This window comes from Abramis brama (assembly GCF_963993115.1).
Source record: "Abramis brama genome assembly, chromosome: 5".
NCBI lineage: Eukaryota > Metazoa > Chordata > Actinopteri > Cypriniformes > Leuciscidae > Abramis > Abramis brama.
The window spans coordinates 24866034-24886446 of NC_139967.1; the positions used below are offsets into that span (position 1 = coordinate 24866034).

The 20413-nt window shown below is 38.4% G+C and overlaps 1 protein-coding gene across 1 annotated transcript in view; it reads left to right on the forward strand.

The window, feature by feature from the left end:
- The window catches only part of LOC311083311 (uncharacterized protein), a 50902-nt gene that overhangs the window by 17637 nt on the left and 12852 nt on the right, over window positions 1–20413 (forward strand). The gene's annotated exons all lie outside the window — the stretch shown is intronic.

Below are 20413 nucleotides of genomic sequence, written 5' to 3' on the forward strand. Positions count from 1 at the left end.
ACATATACAGTTTCAGGAAGTACCTCTGTATCCAAACCGTTTGGATTTAAAGGACACATTCATTGAAACAGTACACAGTAGCATCACCTTATTATAAAACCTACACATGTGCTAGACAAAGTACATATCTGTTTATAGTGGTTATAATTTCTAGAAAAATATTACACATGAAAAACACTTTTAAAAATTACACATAAATTACACTTTTTTTCCCCCCAATAAAAAATAGTTTATACAACAATCCTTCAAAGTCGTAAAAAGCAAAACAATTTTATTATGTAATTACAGGTGAAAAACTTTGCTTCTTTTTGCTGGAACAAGTCCAGAAATATGAGGGCCACAGAAACATGTAAACAACAGTACTGTAAAACTTAAAAAGAAACTTTGGAGTTGCTAATCGCATCTGCTTTATGTTTGCGTAGATGTTATTACATGACCTTACAACTTCAAGACAGTTAATGCAATGATCTCTGGAGATTGGGTTGATCACAGCAGAGCATTTCCAAGAAATCAAAACTGAAACGATTTTACATCATATTACAAATAAATAAAATGTCTTTCTCTACATAAATTACAATTTGAGTTCCTTAAAATGTAATTTTAGGTGCAGTCACCTTTTTTTGGCTCAAACGTAAAAAAAATTCAGTCACCCAGAGAGGAGAACAGAATTCTCCTAAGTTCTCAATCTTTCCCATTAAACCAATTAAATTAAGACCATTTTACCAATCACACTGAGACACTTAAAATGATACCAAATATGAAAAGGAAAAACAATAGATTCACAAGATACATCATATGTGATATAGACGTTCTTAGTGAACTTTTGGTGACTTGCGGGAAGAGGAAGGGAGGAAGGAGAGGGGGATGCAGAGATAAGGAAGAAGAAAAGTTTGGACAGGCGAAGTCACACTCAATAATGCAGGTCTGTCCTGTGCTCTGTCTTTGCTATCTTTTGTCCAGGGTGCGTTTTATGGCTTTATTGCAGGGTGAGTTTGGTCTTAGCAGGAAAATCAGTTCTTACAGTTCCTTCCCAGCGGCTGTTTCTTTTACCCATATAGATAAGGGACCCATTGCTGTTCAAGTTTCTATACCTAAAGACACAAACTGTCAGATACTAGGGTCAAAGATCCTGTCCCATATGTTCCTGAAGCGTCACATCAAGCCCCTCCCCAGGCACGTACATACATATATCTTGTTTCACACATTGACAATATAGACACGTGACACATTACTTTGCAATATACGTTGAAGATCAGTGGAAATCAAATTTTTCCATTACAGCTCTTAAACTCTGCCATAGCTAACCTGTAAAATGAGACAAACTGAGGAGAGTTTAGTGAGAGATTGATGCAGACAGAAGCTCAGAAAGAAAGAATAAGCCTTTACTCCTTCCAGACCTAAAGAGGAAGTCTGTACATTGAGAAAGCAGAACTGTGACTAAAAACAAAATAATGATGTGTCCGAAAGCTGAAAAATTCTGTCTCCGCAGGCAGAAAATGGAGGAAGGAATTAAGACGAGAAAACAAACCCAATGATTGTGTCACATTCTAAAAATATATATATTATTCTTTAAAAAATATTATTTAACATCACTGAAACAACTTATACATTAATTTATACCAATTAATATGAATTAATATATATATAGTTTCGGGAGGTACCTCTGTATCCAAACTTTGAGGTAATTGGCGAGGAAACAAGTTAGCTGAATCTTTCAGGCACAAATGTGCCCGATAAACTGACAGTTTGGTTTTAAAGGTCACATTCATTGAAACAGTACACAGTACCATCACCTTATTATAAAACCTACACATGTGCTAGATAAAGTACATCTGTTTATAGTGGTTATAATTTCCAAAAAAAAATTACACAAAACCCCCCCCCCCCCCATTAAAAAAACAGTTTATACAACAATCCTTCAAAGTCGTAAAAAGCAAAACAATTTTACTGTGTAATTACAGGTGAAAAAACTTTGCTTCTTTTTGCTGGAACAAGTCCAGAAATATGAGGGCCACAGAAACATGTAAACAACAGTACTGTAAAAATGCACCTGGGCTTCATAGAAGAAACTTTGGAGTTACTAATCGCATCTGCTTTATGTTTGCGTAGATATTATTACATGACCTTACAACTCCAAGACAGTTATGCAATGATCTCTGGAGATTGGGTTGATCACAGCAGAGCATTTCCAAGAAATCAAAACTGAAACGATTTTACATCATATTAAAATGTCTTTCTCTACATAAATTACAATTTGAGTTCCTTAAACTGTATTTTTAGGTGCAGTCACTTTTTGGCTCAAATTTAAAAATGTTGTGTATACCCTTGTTCTAGACCCTGTACTCTAAAAAGCAAGAAGAATATTGTATAGTGGCTACCTTTATTAATTTACAATATTTTGGTATTTTTTAATTAAATAAAAAAAGGTATTCTATTTAAGAAAGACAGGCATCATTTAGAGGCCTTACATTCAAGGTTTAACTTAATAGCTGTCCAGTTATTAACCTATAGGGGATTGCTGATTGGGTAACTGTATAGCAGTGTCCTCAAAAGGGAAACAGAACTATTTATTCAGCATTTCTGAAAAGCATGAACAAACTATATTTTTTTATCATAAATGTATAGGTTAGTTATAGGAAAGAGGAATTTGCAATGTGTTATATTATGTGTCAGAGAAACAAGGACGCCGCCATCTTTAGAATATTGTCTTTGAACTTCCGTTTTTGCGGTCGCTCTGTATATTCCTATGGCATTGCTGTCCAGGAGTAATTAGCTTTTGAAGTGGATTTACTTAATATAAAGTTAACAAAAGTTAACGAAAGTTATCATGAGGATTGTAATGTTTAAACCAGATGTCTTAACAAATGTCAGTCGACCGGGAAGATTTTAAAACGAGCCGTTCATTCATAAATACGCAAGATCGCTGTGAAAATAAAACCGGAAGTCAAACGACAACGAGCGCAGCGCTGAAAAGGGGCGGGGCTACATAAGGTCTATACTGAAGCAAAATTAAATTTCAGCAATGCAACAGAGGGGCTGTAAATGTCTCTTTGCTGCAAATCAGCAGTGTTGGGGAAAGTTACTTTCACTTACTACCAAAAGTGAAATGAATAAGCCTCAGGCTTAAAGAAATTTAAATTCACGCCTGTACAGTAAAGGGCACAGCTCAAACAGCTGTGCTGCCATTCTGGATTGCAGAAAAATAGGACACAGGGAAGGAAAGTGCAAAAAAAAAAAAAAAAAAAAAAGCAACACAAATGTGATTGTCCGTTTAGTTTAATTGTGTTTTCATTTTCTTCCCTGTTCTGCTTTGCCTGAGTTCTGTTCCCTAGTAGTTTCCTTGGTTATTAATTAGCTCTGCAACTCTTCTGTTTAACCTTGATTACCCTGTCTGTGTCTATGTATTTAAACCCTTAATTTCCTTAGTTCGTTGTCTGATATTGTTTGTGTTATTCGTGGTTGTATAATCTATCTTCTAAATATTCCTGTGCTTGTTGGATTTAATTATTAATGACTGTTTCTTTGAATCTCAATCGTCGTGGGCTTCGCTACAGCCACAGCGTGACAGTGATGTTTATCTAAAGCCATTTTTGCTTATTAGTAGGCTATGGTTAAATAAAAAAATTTAAAGTGAGATTAAATACATAAAGTATATTTGTGTAATTTAACATTTAACTATTGCAGGTTTGCGTAATATTCTGGGTTTGCGTTTCACTGTTTTTATTCGTTTTGAGGAATACTGAATCTGATTTTGTGCAAGTGAGATGAAATGTAGCATGTGTGGGATTACAAATTTATTAAAATGTTTAATTTAGGTTTACATTGAATTTAGCATGTTAAGGTTAGGTATAAATTATTATTAGCAGAGTTTTCTAGCAAAAGACTCCGGTCAGTCCTGTTTTACTGAAACTCTTAATGGCTCTCGGATTTTGTGTTTTAACAAGAGAGTCCTACCAGTCCTGTACTCGGGTCTTAGCATTTGAATAGATATGCTGAGTGAATTAGGGTGGGCAGCACTCTCAGTCTAGAACCGGTTCCTAAACCTGTCTTTTTGGTTCGTTTGGTTTGGTTTGGCTCGTGTTTTCAATAAACAATCCTGCTGAAGAAACAACCAAGTCTCCTGGTCTTCGATTCTGAGTTTACAACAATTTGGTGCCGTGAACCCGGATGGAGAAAAAGGAAACTCAAAGAACTTCAAGCTCAAAGACCTGAATTCAGATTGAAACAGCAAGCTCAACAAAAGATCTGCTTTCCAGACTGCATCTTTTGGAATCCAGAGCGAAACTTCCAGCTAAACAAAGATTACCAGACTGAATCTTTCCAGCTTCCTCCAGATTGAAACTTCAAGCTCAGAGATCTCAAAGCCTGACTGAGTTCCAGACTGAATCTTCCTTTACAACCAAGGGTTGGTGAGTTTCACTCCATTCAAAGAACCGCTACAGACCAGTATATGTGTTTATCCTCTGTGCCGTTCAGAGAAGAGTTAACAGACAGCTGCAGGGTTTTGTTAACTAAGTTATCCTCTAAAAAAGTTTTTTTTTAGAGATGAAAGATATCCTCTGCCAGTCAGGGAAGATTAACATTACAGGTTAATATTGTTTATCCTCTGCTTTGCCAGGGAAGTGTTCTCTTGCTAGAGAAGGTTTTATCCTTTATAAAGTTAGGGAAGAGTTAGCATCAAGTGCTAATAGTTGGTATCCTTTGCTTTAGGCAGAGAAGAATTAGCTTTACGTGCTAGTTATTTCGGTTGATCCTCTGTTTTTGTAGGCAGGGAAGATTTAGCATCATCGCTAATATTTGATTTATTCTCTGATCTTGTAGGCAGGGAGGTTAAGTGTGAAGTGTTGGTCATTTGGAAAGTTAACAATAGCTGATGTGTTAACAAGTGTACCCTAGAGAAGTTTTAGTTTTTTAGTTTTTTTTTTGATTGTGTGGTAACAAAGAAAACTCACAGAAATGTTTAGAAAAAATGCCAGACTGATCCCCACAACGGAAAAAGGTGGTTTTGCGACTCCATTGTGGTCAGAAAGTGAATTCAAAAAAATGTTAAGAGAACAAATGGACCTAATAGTCACTGAAAAAGTTAGACAGGAACTAACTCAGAAATATGAAATTCACCCAGACAAAACTTGGTCAGTAGATGAGTGTAAAAAGGTGCTTGGAGCAAGCATCCGCAAAAACAATGTGAAGGGCATTATTTGTTGTCACAGAGAATTTGTTTTAGCAAAAGCTACAGAACAGTCTAAGCGCAACTCAGAGCTAGAGAAACAGATCAATGAGCTACGTGCTAGAATATCTTCGTTGACTAAGAAATTGAGCCGCAGCAAAGCTATAGAAAAAACTGATGTAGAAGTTAGTCAGCCGGATAACATTTATCCTGACTTAAAAGCTTTCTTTGAAACAGATGTAGCCATCCAATCAGTAACTGATAAGCCAGTAGACTCAGTAAAGGTGTGTGGGGCAAGGAGAAGGTCTCAGGGAATTGAGGGAACTGAAAGTGTTCCTCCCAACTCTTCTGTTGTCCAAGTACAAACTCTTGCCAAAGCGCTAGGACCCAAAGATATCGAGAGACTATCCCAGAGTTTACCCTCAGCACGCACAGAATTTTCTGAATTTAGAAGAGCATTGATCAGTAAAATGCGTCTTTACGACATGTCGTTGCCAGAAGTTACACAGCTGATGTCACAAATTCTAACTGAATCGGAATTCAACAATTTTGAGTCTGCTGTTACTTCTGAACTGCTACATGCCAGTAAAGGCGATTTGAGAGAAGGTGTTTTGAAAATCCTAAAGAATCTCTTTGGACCCAAAATAGATTGGTCGAAAGTTACTAGATGTGTACAAAAGAAAGGAGAGACTATAAGTGAATACACTGAAAGATTTTGTCAGTCAGCTGCAACGTACAGTGGAATAGTGGAGGATTCTGAAAGTGTACTAGATGATAGAGGAGCTCTAATCCGTATTTGGGCAGATGGTCTTATAGCTGAGTACAGATCAGCCTTGCCATTCCTACAGGTTACGTGGGCTAACAGAACTCTCAGAAGTAACCTAGACAGGTTAGCTACATGGGAAAGAGATGCTGATGTTAAAACCCAAGTGAGAATAGCAGCAGCTACGTTTAACCCAACGAAACAAGACAATAGATGGACTAAAAAAGAAAGTACATGCCACTACTGTGGAAAATTAGGGCATTGGGAGAAAGAGTGTAGGAAGAAGTTGCACGATAATAAAAGAAATAGAATGCATAATTCTGCTCCTTCTCAGCCTGCCTACAACCCGGACGTAGTTCCGCCAATGTCCACTGAAACTTTAGGACAGCTCGCTCAGGCTCTTCTAAGAGCACAAAAAGAACAGGAAAAAAAACTAATTGTTGGGGCTGTGAGTAGCTACCTTTCCCCTGTAATCCATCATAATGACAAAATAATTTTTGTGAAAGGTAGCATAAAAGAGAAAGAGATTGATTTTTTGCTTGATACAGGTGCAGAGATTACAATAATTCCTACAAAATTGGCTAAAGGTTTAGACATCCCGTACAAGAAAACCAAACTTTCTTTAACTGGCGTAATAGGTGAAGATTCTGTTTTGTATGAAACCCCACCCATAGAGGTACAATTTGGCCCGAAAACTCTGACTACAAAATTGCTATGTGCTCCATTGAATACAGGTGCAATTTTAGGCATGGATCTTCTGAGACAAATACATCTAACTTTAGACATGTCCTCAGAATCTGCTAGCATCAAAATTTCCTCAGCACACGTTTCTACCAATAATGCAATCCCTCCAGAGTATGCTTTCTTACTGAATCATCCAATTTGGGCTAATGACAAGGATGATTGTGGTTTATTGACAGGTGTAGAACCAGTCAAACTGACAGGAACTCCACCCCCGGTTACCAAACAGTATCCGATCAGTAAGGAAGCCATACAGGGAATCAAACATATTGTAGAAAAGTTGCTGACGCAAGGAGTGCTAGTTAAAACCAACAGTCCCTGTAACTCACCCATATGGCCCATCAAGAAATCCAATGGGACATGGAGACTCACCATAGACTACAGAGTAGCCAATAAAAACATTGATAAAATCACCCCGCTAGTGGCAGATCCATCTACAATTTGTAATGGCTTACCATTAGATTGTAAGATTTTTTCAGTAATTGATATGTCTAATGGATTCTTTTCTGTACCATTGCACTCTGACAGCCAGCCATGGTTAGCTTTCACAGTTGACCATGAACAATATCAGTGGACCCGATTGGCTCAGGGATTTCAAAACTCCCCGACCATATACCATCAGGCTGTCAGACGTGATTTCTGTGACCCAGAATGTCCAGTAAAACAGTCCACTATGATCCAATATGTCGATGATATTTTGATTGCCTCAACAGATCACAAGGTACATCAAACTGAATTGGCAGCATTGTTGGACTATTTGCATAAAAAAAGGACACAAATGCAGCTTTCACAAAGCTCAAATTGCTAAAAAGCAAGTCACATTTCTGGGTCAAACAATTGGTGCAGGAAATAGATCTATTACACAGGATCGAACGGCTTCAGTCAAAGCCATACCTCCGCCTACTACCATTAAAACACTATGCTCATTTTTAGGAACAGCAGGTTACTGTAGACCGTGGATTGAAGAATATGCCTCGATTGCTCAGCCTCTCTATGACTTGTTGAAAGGCCATGGTAAAGATTCAGATATTGTTTGTATGGAAGAACTTCACCTCAAAGCATTCAATGATTTGAAGAGAGCACTATGTCAAGCCCCAGCATTAGGAATTGCCCAATCTGATAGACCCTTTGTGCTTTATGTCCATGAACACTTGGGCTTTATGACTGCATGTCTAATGCAAGATCATGGGGGCAGTTTACGTCCAATTCATTACTATTCTGGTAAACTTGACATAGTAGCTCAAGGTATGGAACCATGCCTCAGAGCAGTACAGGCAGTTCATCTAGCGCTTCAGGCTTCATCAGTAATGGTGTTAGGTCAGACGGTAAATGTAAAATGCCCTCATGCAGTATCCGCACTAATGAATCAAGCAAAAGTCACTTCTGTCACTTCCTCTCGTTGGGGAAATTGGTTAACTACTCTCACAGCCCCGAACATTGTTTTACAGCGTGCACCGGTCACGAACCCCTCATCATGTATGATGTCTGCAATGACTGAAGTTGTGTTAGAGGATGAAGGCGAAATGACTCATGATTGTGTTACGCTTACGCAGCGACAAGTGAAATAGCAGAAACTCCCATAGAAAATTCAGAATTTGAGTTGTTTGTTGATGGTTCAGCTCAAGTAATTGAAGGGAACAGACGAGCAGGTTATGCAGTAACGTCCACCACTGAGGTGGTAGCTTCAGGTCAGGTTTTCAGCTCAGGCTGCAGAACTGGTAGCTTTAACTAGAGCATGCACACTAGCTTCAGGATCAGTTGCAAATATCTACACAGATTCCAGGTATGCTTTTGGGGTTATTCATGATTTTGGTGTCATTTGGCAAAGCAGACAGTTTCTAACTTCTGCTGGATCCCCCATTAAGCATGCTGAATTAGTGAAAGATCTTATGTTTGCCATGAAACTTCCAAAGGAATTAGCGGTGATCAAAGTGAAAGCACATCTCACAACTAACACTACAGAAGCTAAAGGTAATGCTCTTGCAGATGTAGCAGCTAAACAGGCTTGTTTCTATGTAACTGTACAAGTGTGTTCAGGTAGTACAGCACAGAAGACAATTCTGCCTCCTGAATCTATCATTGATTTGTACAAAGATGTTCCTCTATATGAAGCATGGACATGGTTAGACAAAGGAGCCACCGTTGATTCATCTGGCTGCTGGACCAAAGGGGGGAAGTATGTTGCTCCCGAATCACTGCTGCCATATTTGGCTCAACAAATACACAATTTGGGTCACAGTGGTCCAGCAACGATGAATCACAGGTTCTCAAATCAATGGTGGAATCCAAAATTCAGAAATGTAGCCACAGAAACAGCCAAAAGGTGTGTTACATGTCAGAAAAATAATGATGTACCAGCAGCCATTACACCAGCAGCACATACCCCAGCTCCACCAGGACCATTTCGTCATTTGCAAGTTGATTACATATCGTTGCCTCGTTGTAAGGGAAAAACTGACGTTTTGGTAGTAATAGACAAGTTCTCAAGATGGATAGAAACTTATCCAACAGGGCGTGCTACAGCTGCACATACTGCTAAATGTCTTGTCACTGATTTCATTCCCAGATGGGGATTACCAGATTGCATTGACTCAGATCAAGGTACACACTTCACAGGACAGGTTGTCAAGGAGGTGTCTAGAATGTTGAAGGTTAAGTGGAATCTGCACTGTCCTTATAGGCCACAAGCATCAGGACAGGTTGAACAATCAAACAGAACAATCAAAATCAGGTTAAGCAAAATGCATCAGGAAGGAGTACCATGGGTTGAAGCACTGCCAGCAGTACTGTGTAGTATGAGAGCGTCACCTAACAGAACAGTAGGACTGAGTCCTCATGAGATTATTACTGGACGCCCAATGCAAATGCCAGGGGTGATTGATCTTAGAAATGCTGATGTACACATTGCCTCAGATGCCCTGATCGCTTACTGTGAAAACCTCACAAAGGCAGTACAGAGTGCCAAAGAGAGAGTTGAGTCTTGTTGGCAGACTCCACCAGAAGGTGGACACACAATCGTCCCAGGTCAGTGGGTCATGATAAAGTCATTCAAAAACAAACCATTAGAGCCTAAGTGGCAAGGACCACATCAAGTTATGTTGATTACAGCAGCTGCAGTATTATGTCAGGGAAGAAAAACCTGGACTCATATTTCACACTGTAAAGTTGTTCCTCCACCTACAGGGATAGGATAGGACACATGGACCAGTGAGGAGCCCAGGGAAGAACTGGAAGCAACAGGCTTTCGGGGGCCAACCCTGCGATGAAGATTCCCTTATAGGCCCTTCCCAGCCATAGTCCATCCTCACCTCACTGTTCCTTTTAGGTGTCTCATGAATTAAGAAATAGGGAAAGAAGGAACCACAATTAGCAGATACAGATTGAACAGAGGATACAACCCTAATGTTTGTAGTCTTTACAATGAATACTGGTCTGTTGCAGTTGTTCTTTGTTTGTTTGTTTTTAACCATATGCACTGACCTACACACCTGCATATGAAGACCCAACCTCCAGAAAACAACTAGACCAACTGCAGAGACTACAACCAACACAGAAGAAAAAAATACACAACGCAGACTCACCTATGGGAACTTCAGTCATCCCTCATCATGATCAAGATTGTCGTACTACTACTAACCATCATGGACATCGCACAAAGTGTGGACCCCAGAAACAACATCTTCTTAGAGCTGATGAATATGTCAAGAAATGCCTTGTTTGCTGGAAAGAACGTTTGCATGCCACATGCACCTTCAGTAGGAGCCGGAATCCCATGGGTTGCACACCCTATCTCTGTCTACAGCATCCTACCCAGCCAATTCAACGGCAGGTGCACCCTGGTTTATGTTCTACCAGCTATCAGAGAAAATACACACTCCACCCTAAGCTCTCCACAGCTACAAAATTCAGCTCCTTCTATCAACAAAGATGGCTGCATTCCAGGACTCACTTGTGTTCAAACGTGGTGGTCAAGAACTCTTGGAGCATTAATCCCATCGTATGGTGTACCTGAGTGCTGCACCGGGTTAATGGATCCAACAGAGAACTTGAACAAAATCCAACAAGACATTCTTGATCTTTCAACAAAATTACACCAGATGACTGAAGACAATTCTTCATGGTTCGGAAACTTGATTGGTAAACCCTGGCTGTGGATTAAAGAAATAGCAATGCTGCTGTTATTTCTCCTACTGGCGTTCTACGTATGCTTCCACAGTATCAAGTGTTTCATTCAACAAATGACTCACACCTCTCACGAGAAAATGACTGGTCCAACCATAAAATAATATTACCCGTAAGAACTTCACGGACCCTAATTGCATGTTTTGTTTCTGTGTCAGCATGCAATTACAGATGAACAACACAGATCATGCTATGTGCCTGTAACTATCACACATTACAAGAATGAACTTGCTTTGTGCCTGTAACTTACACAAGTTACAAGAGTGAACTTGCTATGTGCCTGTAACTTACACAAGTTACAAGAATTAACTTTTAAGTGTCTAAATTTGTATTTTGTGAGAGTTTTTAAGACTTTCAAAGGGGCAAATGTGGGATTCCAAATTTATTAAAATGTTTAATTTAGGTTTACATTGAATTTAGCATGTTAAGGTTAGGTATAAATTATTATTAGCAGAGTTTTCTAGCAAAAGACTCCGGTCAGTCCTGTTTTACTGAAACTCTTAATGTCTCTCCGATTTTGTGTTTTAACAAGAGAGTCCTGCCAGTCCTGTACTCGGGTCTCAGCATTTGAATAGATATGCTGAGTGAATTAGGGTGGGCAGCACTCTCAGTCTAGAACCGGTTCCTAAACCTGTCTTTTTGTTCCGGCCCCTAAATGTATATAAACTGTAAGAGAACATTTCACTTATTCAGACTTGGTGACTGCAGCTACCGACAGCTCGTGTTTTCAATAAAAAATCCTGCTGAAGAAACAACCAAGTCTCCTGGTCTTCGATTCTGAGTTTACAACACATGCATGCATAAATGCCCACGTGTGCAAATGAAATATCGAACCCATAAACCGATTTGTAAACCACAAACGAAAAATGAAAAATCGAGCCAAAATCTCATTTTTAGTTTTTTAAACTAAACTAAAAAACCAATAAACGAGCTGGTTTTCATTTCTCGTTATTCCATTCCAAACAGGAAATGAAATGATCAAAAAGTATACGGACCAATTTTCAACCGCTTTATCCGATTTGCTCTAGTAGACTGGGGACTTGGTTTAGGGGTGGGCTTTCACGATTTTAGCTAGTCTGTTGAAAAATGGTTGAAAAACATTAGGCTTGTTCGACATGAACCGGCGCAGCACAGACCAACATCAAAGTACAGCGAGTGTGATTGAAAAGCATACAGAGCTGTCTGCCCTCTAATCGCTCTCTTAAGGGTTAGTTCACCCAAAAATGAAAATTCTGTCAGTAATTACTCACCCTCATGTTGTTCCAACCCCGTAAGACCTTCGTTCATCTTCGGAACATAAATTAAGATATTTTTGATTAAATCTGAGAGCTGGATCACTCCTCCATAGGCTTATAAGTGATTGAAACTTGCTGGCCCAGAAAAGTTATTAAAGAGATCGTTAATATAGTCCAAGTGACTACAGTGGCTCAATCTTAAGTTTATCAAGCGACGAGAATACTTTTTGCGAGCATAAACAAACAAAAATAACGTCTTTACTCTACTATTCATTTCCTTCTCTCTGGGCCTCGAGTTAGTTTACGTAGTGTTTTTGCGTAGCGCGTCTGTGTTGCACGTCACCACGTAGGCTCACTATTGGTCGACACTTGTCATGTGTGGGTTGCGTGGTGACGTGAAACACAGACGCGCTGCGCAAAAACACTACGAGGCCCAGAGAGAAAGAAAAGAATAGTGGAATAAAGTCGTTATTTTTGTTTGTTTTTTTGCGCACAAAAGTATTCTCGTCGCTTGATAAGCTTAAGATTGAGCCACTGTAGTCACTTGGACTATATTAACGATCTCTTTAGTAACTTTTCTGGGCCAGCAAGTTTCAATCACTTATAGCCTAAGCCTATGGAGGAGTGATCAGCTCTCAGATTTAATCAAAAATATCTTCGTTCCGAAGATGAACGAAGGTCTTACGGGGTTGGAACAACATGAGGGTGAGTAATTACTGACAGAATATTCATTTTAGGGTGAACTAACCCTTTATATCGTTTTTTGATGTCATTCATCGATCAGTCTATGCCACGCCGGTTCAAGTTGAACAAGCCTACTGTAGTTTGAAATTGGCCACTACCGTGGCCGAGAAGGGTCTCAACTAGGGTTGCCAACTTAAATTAAAAACGTTAAATTAAAAACGTTATCCAATCACTGTTTAACCTAATACAAAAATATTGACTAATAAAGCTTACTGTTATATTATCTGTGCGTATACATAATATAGATTTTAATAGCTTGATGCTCTTTAAAATTTTTGTTGCATTGTTAAAAGTTTCGGTGCATAGGACGACCTATATCCACGATCGCTCTCCATGGTTCTGACCAAAGAAGAGCGCTTTGGAATCTCCATTAGGCGGCGTTCACATATCGGGCCTAAAAACGCGTAGAAAACGCTAGGCGCGCCGCGTTCTCATTTTTTCAAAGCGCTAGGGCGGTTGCGCTCCGGAGGCGTCCGTCGTTGCTAAGCGTGGTTCTTGTCACGTGACCTACGGTGCGCTTGCGGCATTCTGAAAAGTTTAGATGTTTTTATCTCGATGCGGCGCGGACGCGCTTGGAAAAAACGAGCGCGTCGCACCGCGACCGCGTCGCTTCCATTATGAGCGCGCATACCGCGCGTCTACATTTGAAATAACGAACTTGAGCGCGCAAAAGACGCGATATGTGAACAGGCCCTTACGCATCATACCTGGGCTGCGTTTCCGATAACGTTGTCTCTTAGCGCACTATGAAGACTCTTAAGGTAGGTATAACTTAACTGAAGGTATACTACCACTAAATGCTAGGCGTCTTCAGGGCTATCATCCACTCGCGAGGCAGAGGCGCTGGCGCCCTCCTAGCAACGGCGCTGTTTTTGGTAAAACATGATTTTGACGACTTCATTAAGTTTTGTTTTGTAGAAAACTCTTTTTAAAAGATTTTCTTTTGTATAAATTGTATCTTAATTTTGATCAATGTTTTATCAACAAATTGCCCGTATTTATTAAATAAGAAGCAAATATATAGCAGGCAATGTAATAAGGCGCCAAGCAGCACAACTTGCATTGCACGTGAACTGGAGGGTGCCGAAACTCAGCTTGTGCCTCACAGATTTGAGAAATATAGGCTATCTATTACAGAAAGCTTGAAATGTCTACTTTTAAACGAAAATATTCAAACCAAAATAAATAGGCTACTCTCTGATTATCCATATGAAATGTGCATTTCTCTCTGCAGCGACACAGAAAACACCAGTTTATTACTAAACAAATAAATGTCTCCTTGCTAATTTCCCACATAGCAAACAGACTTGGCCCAAATGTGGCCTCATCATGGCACTGCTGGCCTGTTGCCGGCACTGGCATGCATCATGTCAGCCAACTGTGGGCCAAGTGTGGCAATGATGGCACTGCATGACAACATTTGGGCCGATTGTGCATGGGAGGTGTGTGGCCCAGATCAGTGTAGCGATTATGGGCCATACTTTGTGTACGGGACAATTATAAGTATTTAGGCCGCTACTATTATATTCAAGGATTGTCCCCCCCACCACCACAATTTTTCACGGGAGAAATAAAACAGTTTAAAGTGTTGTCCATGGATAGTGCAGTTATCAAAACTACGAAAGAGATGAAATGATTTTAATAATTAATAACAATAATAATATGAATTGACTTATGAGTCAGTGAAAAAAGCTATGTCCAGAAAAAAATATAAATAATTATAAATATAGCATTTAGTTTTCAGCAGTGTTCACAAAATCATTTAAAAAATCATTTAAAAATTCCCAAATCCATTTGACCTGAACATAATATACATTTTCCTAACATGACAACTGAGTTACATGTTTTTAAATTATTTATTTTAATTTGTTTTTATGAATTTCTAATAAAAAAAATTAATTCACATACAAAATAGTCTAAAGTTTTCCATACTCTTTAGTTTAAGAACCACAAAATCATGTTAAAAACTTACTATATATATATATATATATATATATATATATATATATATATATATACACACACACAGTTGCATAAATATGTACAGTTAACTGTGCAGTGAACTATTGTTTATTTTATGCGATCTCCACGGTAACAGCAGCTTTCTGGTTGGTGGATGAGGTTCACGTGATGCGTCATTTGAAATTTCTCCCGCTGAAGGGTGAAGAAGACGTCTGACAAACCGAACCGCTGTTCAGGTAAGTGAAGCTATTTTGTGCACGACCCTATTTTTTTTACAGTCTATATATTGTGTACGACCTAACATTAAATGCAATACATACAGCAGATATGCAACCACATGGGTTCTCTTTTGCACTCATGCCGCAACAGATCAAGCCTGCGATGTGTTTACAGCTCTCTTATTTTTTTAGTATTTTTATTTAACCTTAACCTCGATTAAAAATCGACCGTGGCGGGTACGAAGGTTATTTTGGCAGGTTATGTAATGGCAATCTTTAAAAAATAGAAGAACATCTCTTTTTTGGAGCTTTTTTAAATACCTGAATTTTTTGCTTATGAACTTTTACCTATGGTAGCTGATTCACTTCCCTGAACTTGAGAATGCGAGTACAGACTGACGCGACCGGGGTGCTTTTGACCGGCCTGCGGGTCATTCAATAGTGCCACATTATAAGCAATAATTTCCTGTATAAAATGTAACCGAAGCAACCTTATTTTAATTTGTTACCTAAATTTATTTACAGTTGGTGGATGAATATTTGTATATGTATTTTTTAATTTAGTATTGTGTCTTTTAGCTGCTGTGAGGAAAAAATCGTCTGACACATGCCACTGATCAGGAGAAAGAAGCAACAATACAAAGATGGCTTCAGCTCCTGAAACAGCAACATAGTTTCAGCCGTTACTGTCTATGGTTTCAGCCCAGATCTGGCCCAAATCTGGTTCATGTCGATTTCACACGGTCCAGATGTGGGCCGGATCTGGGCCGACACAGAAAAGAGGGACTGCAGAGCTGTACTTCACTTCCTGAGGATAGCATCACTCTCCCTCACACATACAAACATTATTATGTGCAAATTTGTTTTAAGTATTTTTTTTAATTTGCTTTATGTTTGTTGAGAGTAAAATTACATTATAATATGTTTAAATTTCAGTGCTAGATTCATTGATAGATTAATTTAGTTAGAACTGAAAAATGTTTTTTTTTTTTTTTTTGGCTTGTGCATTACTACAATAAGTAAACTACTGTTTAAGACAGACCAGAACATTTTGAAATTAAATGCACTGTGAGGTGGTAATAAGATGTTAAGCTTTGAATGTTCTAAAAAAAAATAGATAATAATAATAATTTATTATTATTGGCTTGTGCCTATTGTTAAATAAACTATTTTTGAGAATTGAATTTTCTTGTGCCTTATTTGTTCACATGGTTTGGGTAAGATTAGGCTGGGTTATGGCTCAGTTTTGGGGTTTCTGGTTAAAGGGTGGCGTTGATATGGTTAACTTATGGCTGAGAATTGGTACCAATAATAAAACCTGTTTTGGCCCAGTTCAGGGCCAGTTAAGGGTGACTAAGGGTGTACTCACACTAGCCAGTTTGAACCGTGCCCGAGTGCGTTTGACCACCAAAGCGCGGTTCGTTTGACTAGTGTGAGTGCTCCGAACCGAATTCAGGTGTTTCTGAATATGTAGTTGTTGTGGCGTTTGTTTGTGTTGTGACCCTTCTCGGCCACCGTAGTAAACGCCCATTTTGGTTTTGCATGTGCATTTCTCATAATCTAATTGATGCTTTCTCATTAGAGAGAAAACCCAGGTGCATCCTATACAGAAGTCTTGTTTGTTGAAGCACCTTGACATAGGCCTGCTTACATGACTTCTCTAGCACAGTTTCGAATAATGGTGCATCTACCTTATTTCTCTGTTCCTTTGTTTTGCGTGCTTATTTGCGTTTGATTTGTGTTGTTACTGGCTGTATTTAGATATGATCATTCATATATAGGGAAATATGAAAAAAAAAAATTGTAACATCATGATTTTTTAAAACATGTAATATCACTCACTTCATTCATGTTTTTAGTCTAACCATTTTTTTATTATTTGCCTTAATTTCATTATTAGACCTACTAGCAACGTTAGGTCAAATTCACTGTAAAGATGTACAATTCTTAGTTTCATTCATGGTGGTAACATGGAAAATGAGTCATAATCTAGTCACTAGTGGAAGATTGCTGCAATCTCCAGGACAAACTAACACTTAATAACATGAAATTTGAACAAAAGCCACTAGATTTCAAACATAATCAGACATCATCTTAAAACATGTAGAGCAGGAGCGCTTCCCGGATTCACTTATCCTAGTAGAGGTGCTCTTTGGAAAGGGTAGAGTAGATTTTAAACCAAAGAAAAACTCCAAGGCACTCTCCTGGAATGTTAAAAATGCCTTTATTTTAAAGGTGTCTTAAGACACCTGTAATCCTTCACAGTTGTTTGATTCCCTGACGAAGGCCAGTGTGCTGAAACGCGTTGGAGTCATTTTAAAAGTCTTTTTTGACTATACCATAAAATAAAGGCATTTTTGACATTCCAGGAGAGTGCCTTGGAGTTTTTCTTTGGTTTACAATCAGACATCATTTCAATTTATTTATTTATTTTGTTTAGCTATAGTAAGTGTGAGCATCAAGTGCCATGCCATTTAAATGAATGTAACTTTTTTTTTTATGTAAGCAAACGTCAAGAATAATTTGTAACCTTTGTCCAATTGGGTCCAATTTCGATCTTGTCACAGCTCCCTGAAAACTATCAACAAAACGGACAACATCTGCTATTCTTACTTTTGTCAGATATATTAATGACAGAGAAAACAAGCCGTTCACATAGACATCACATCATATAGATAGACGCCCTATCGACCGCTACTGCCTACTGGCGCGGTCGAGCTGTGGGGCCGCTATCTTAGACCGGTCACCCGCTCCACTCAGTGTAATCTGTATGGCAGGTGCAATGAGCCGTCAGCGCATTTAATTAATCATACCTCACTGAATACCCAACTGATTTTCAAGCGGGGTTTTTTTGCTGCAAAGGTCATTCATGTAGCTATAATACAGGACACATGGTTCGGCGTATTTTAATATTCATATTCAACAGTAATATAATATTCTGATATAAGATGTAGGGCCCTATTTTAACGATCTGAAATGCAAGTATCAAGCACGAAACGCAAGTAACTTTGTGGGCGGGTCTTGGGCGCTGTTGCTATTATACCGGCGGGATAAATGACTCTTTTAAATGACTCCGACGCAAATCTAAAATGGGTTGGTCTGAAGTAGGTTCATTATTCATAGGTGTGGTTTGGGCGTAACGTGAAATAAACCAATCAGAGTGACATCTCACATTCCCTTTAAGAGCAGGCACGCTTGTTCCATGGCGGATTGATATTATGACGGCGGATTTGCCAGATGCGCGCCAGGAGCGGTTCACATCCGAGGAGACCGACGTTCTCGTCAGGGCCATAAACACAGAGAAGTGACATTGGGGATGGAGAAACACACCCAAATTAGCTTCGGTTAACCCTCTGAGGTCGGCAATCACGCCGGCATGATTTGCTCGGTTTTTTTCCTATTAGTTCAAACGAGAGTCCAAATACTCTGTTGACTTTGATATTACAACCCAGTTTCATACATCAATCAATCCTGTTAAATGTGTATTATTTTTGTGTATACTCACAATAAAAACAAAGTGTTGTGCTTTTTGCCAAATAAAGAAAAATAAACACGAAGCGAGTTCTGCCTTCTCTCTGTCAGTGTAGTCCATTCTGAAACGCGTCCGAAAATGAACAATAACTCAGCGAATACTCAGTCAAACAGACATACAGACACACAGGCATGAAGCTTGAATTCTCTTCTTTTAAATGAAGTAATTTATATAAAAAACAAATATTCTCAGTTCATGTAATCTGTAAGAAAAGAGCGAGATGTCAGTCGTTCTCATCTCATCTAATTATTTTTAAGTGACCCACGGAGAGCGCGCGCTATTCAAAGGCAAATTACTGAGGCAATCCACGCAAACACTGTGAACGCCGCCATATCAGCTCAAGAAAACACAAGTTTAACATTGTACTTGTTTACACCGTCTCGCAGCGCTGTGAGGAATAATAATAATGGAAAATGTACATCAGAAGTGCGGGTATTTCGAGGAGCAAGGATCCGACTGAGCTGAGGAATACTGTAGTAAGTTTTTTTTCCTTCTCAAGTGAATAGCATTTCTGTTTGTGAATGAATGAACGGCAGAGATGCGCGCTGTTTACCACAGCTTGCAAAAAGACCGTTTAAATTTAAATCGCGTTTCTGTGTGTGAATGAATGATGATGTTTTAGCAAACTGTATTGCTATACTGAGATGAGTAAAAATCGACTGAAATATGTTGAAATAAAATGTAGGCTATTTGTATAAGCAACGTATTAAACTGCAAACTGCATTTATGCCCTAATATTTCATAAAAACAACGTTACAGTCAGGCGTTTCTGTGTGTGAATGAATGATCTGCTTTTAGCAAACTGTATTGCTATACTGAGTAAAAATCGACTGAAATATGTTGAAATAAAATGTATTTGTATAAGCAACGTATTAAACTGCAAATTAACATTTATATTTCTTATAATAAAACCGAAAGACCTATGTTACAGACATATGAAAGACAACATTTCGTTGATTAGTTTTGGATAGATTATACATTTTTACTGTAAAATATCTGCCACCTCAAATAAGCTTTTGTTTGCCAATTTTTGCTCATATGTTAAATATACTATGTTTTGTCAAAAATAAAGTAATCAAATAATCAATCAAATCCTTAACTTTGAAATATGTATGATAAAATGTATACTTTAGGTTTTACAAAGAAAGATTACACTTGAATTGTTGTTGTAATTGTAACCTTTTTAATAAAAATATATATTTACATGGTAGATGTAAACAAACTATTAAAAGGTAAATATAAGCCTTTTCTTTAAATAATTTTTATTGTGTTTTAATAGTGACAAATTTGGGGAGAGGATAAATATTCCAAAACTGAAAATACAGTATGAGAATTAACTGCACAATTACTAGACATGTTTTCCTTGGATATTATAGGCCAATTTGCAAGCACAATTTGTGGAAAAATATAAAAAAATTGAGATGCTTCCAACTGTTGCTCTTGCAATCTTGTGGCTCAGTGACACACCTGAATGAATGGCTCATTAAGTATGCGGGCCCCATTGTCTCCTCAGGTGCGAACCACTAAATATGCATGATGGTGTCATTGGATCGTTGACGCCCACTCGAATATTGCCTTTCCAAACAGAAAGTGCTTTGCAAACTTTGAATCAATGTATTGTGTTGTATTGTGTATTGTGTGAATGATTAGGCAGGATGATTTTCACATCATTTTGAAGAAAAAACTCTTGGCGACGATATTGACACATATTGACACATATTTAGTATGTGTTTTGTGGCCTTATTTCAGAAACTTTAGTTTTTAGTTTTTTCAATAACCATGCATAAACATTATTCTCTCAAAAATGCAAACATGTACATTCTTCTTGCTCACATATTATGGTAGCCCTGTTTGTGCTAAATAGTGTGT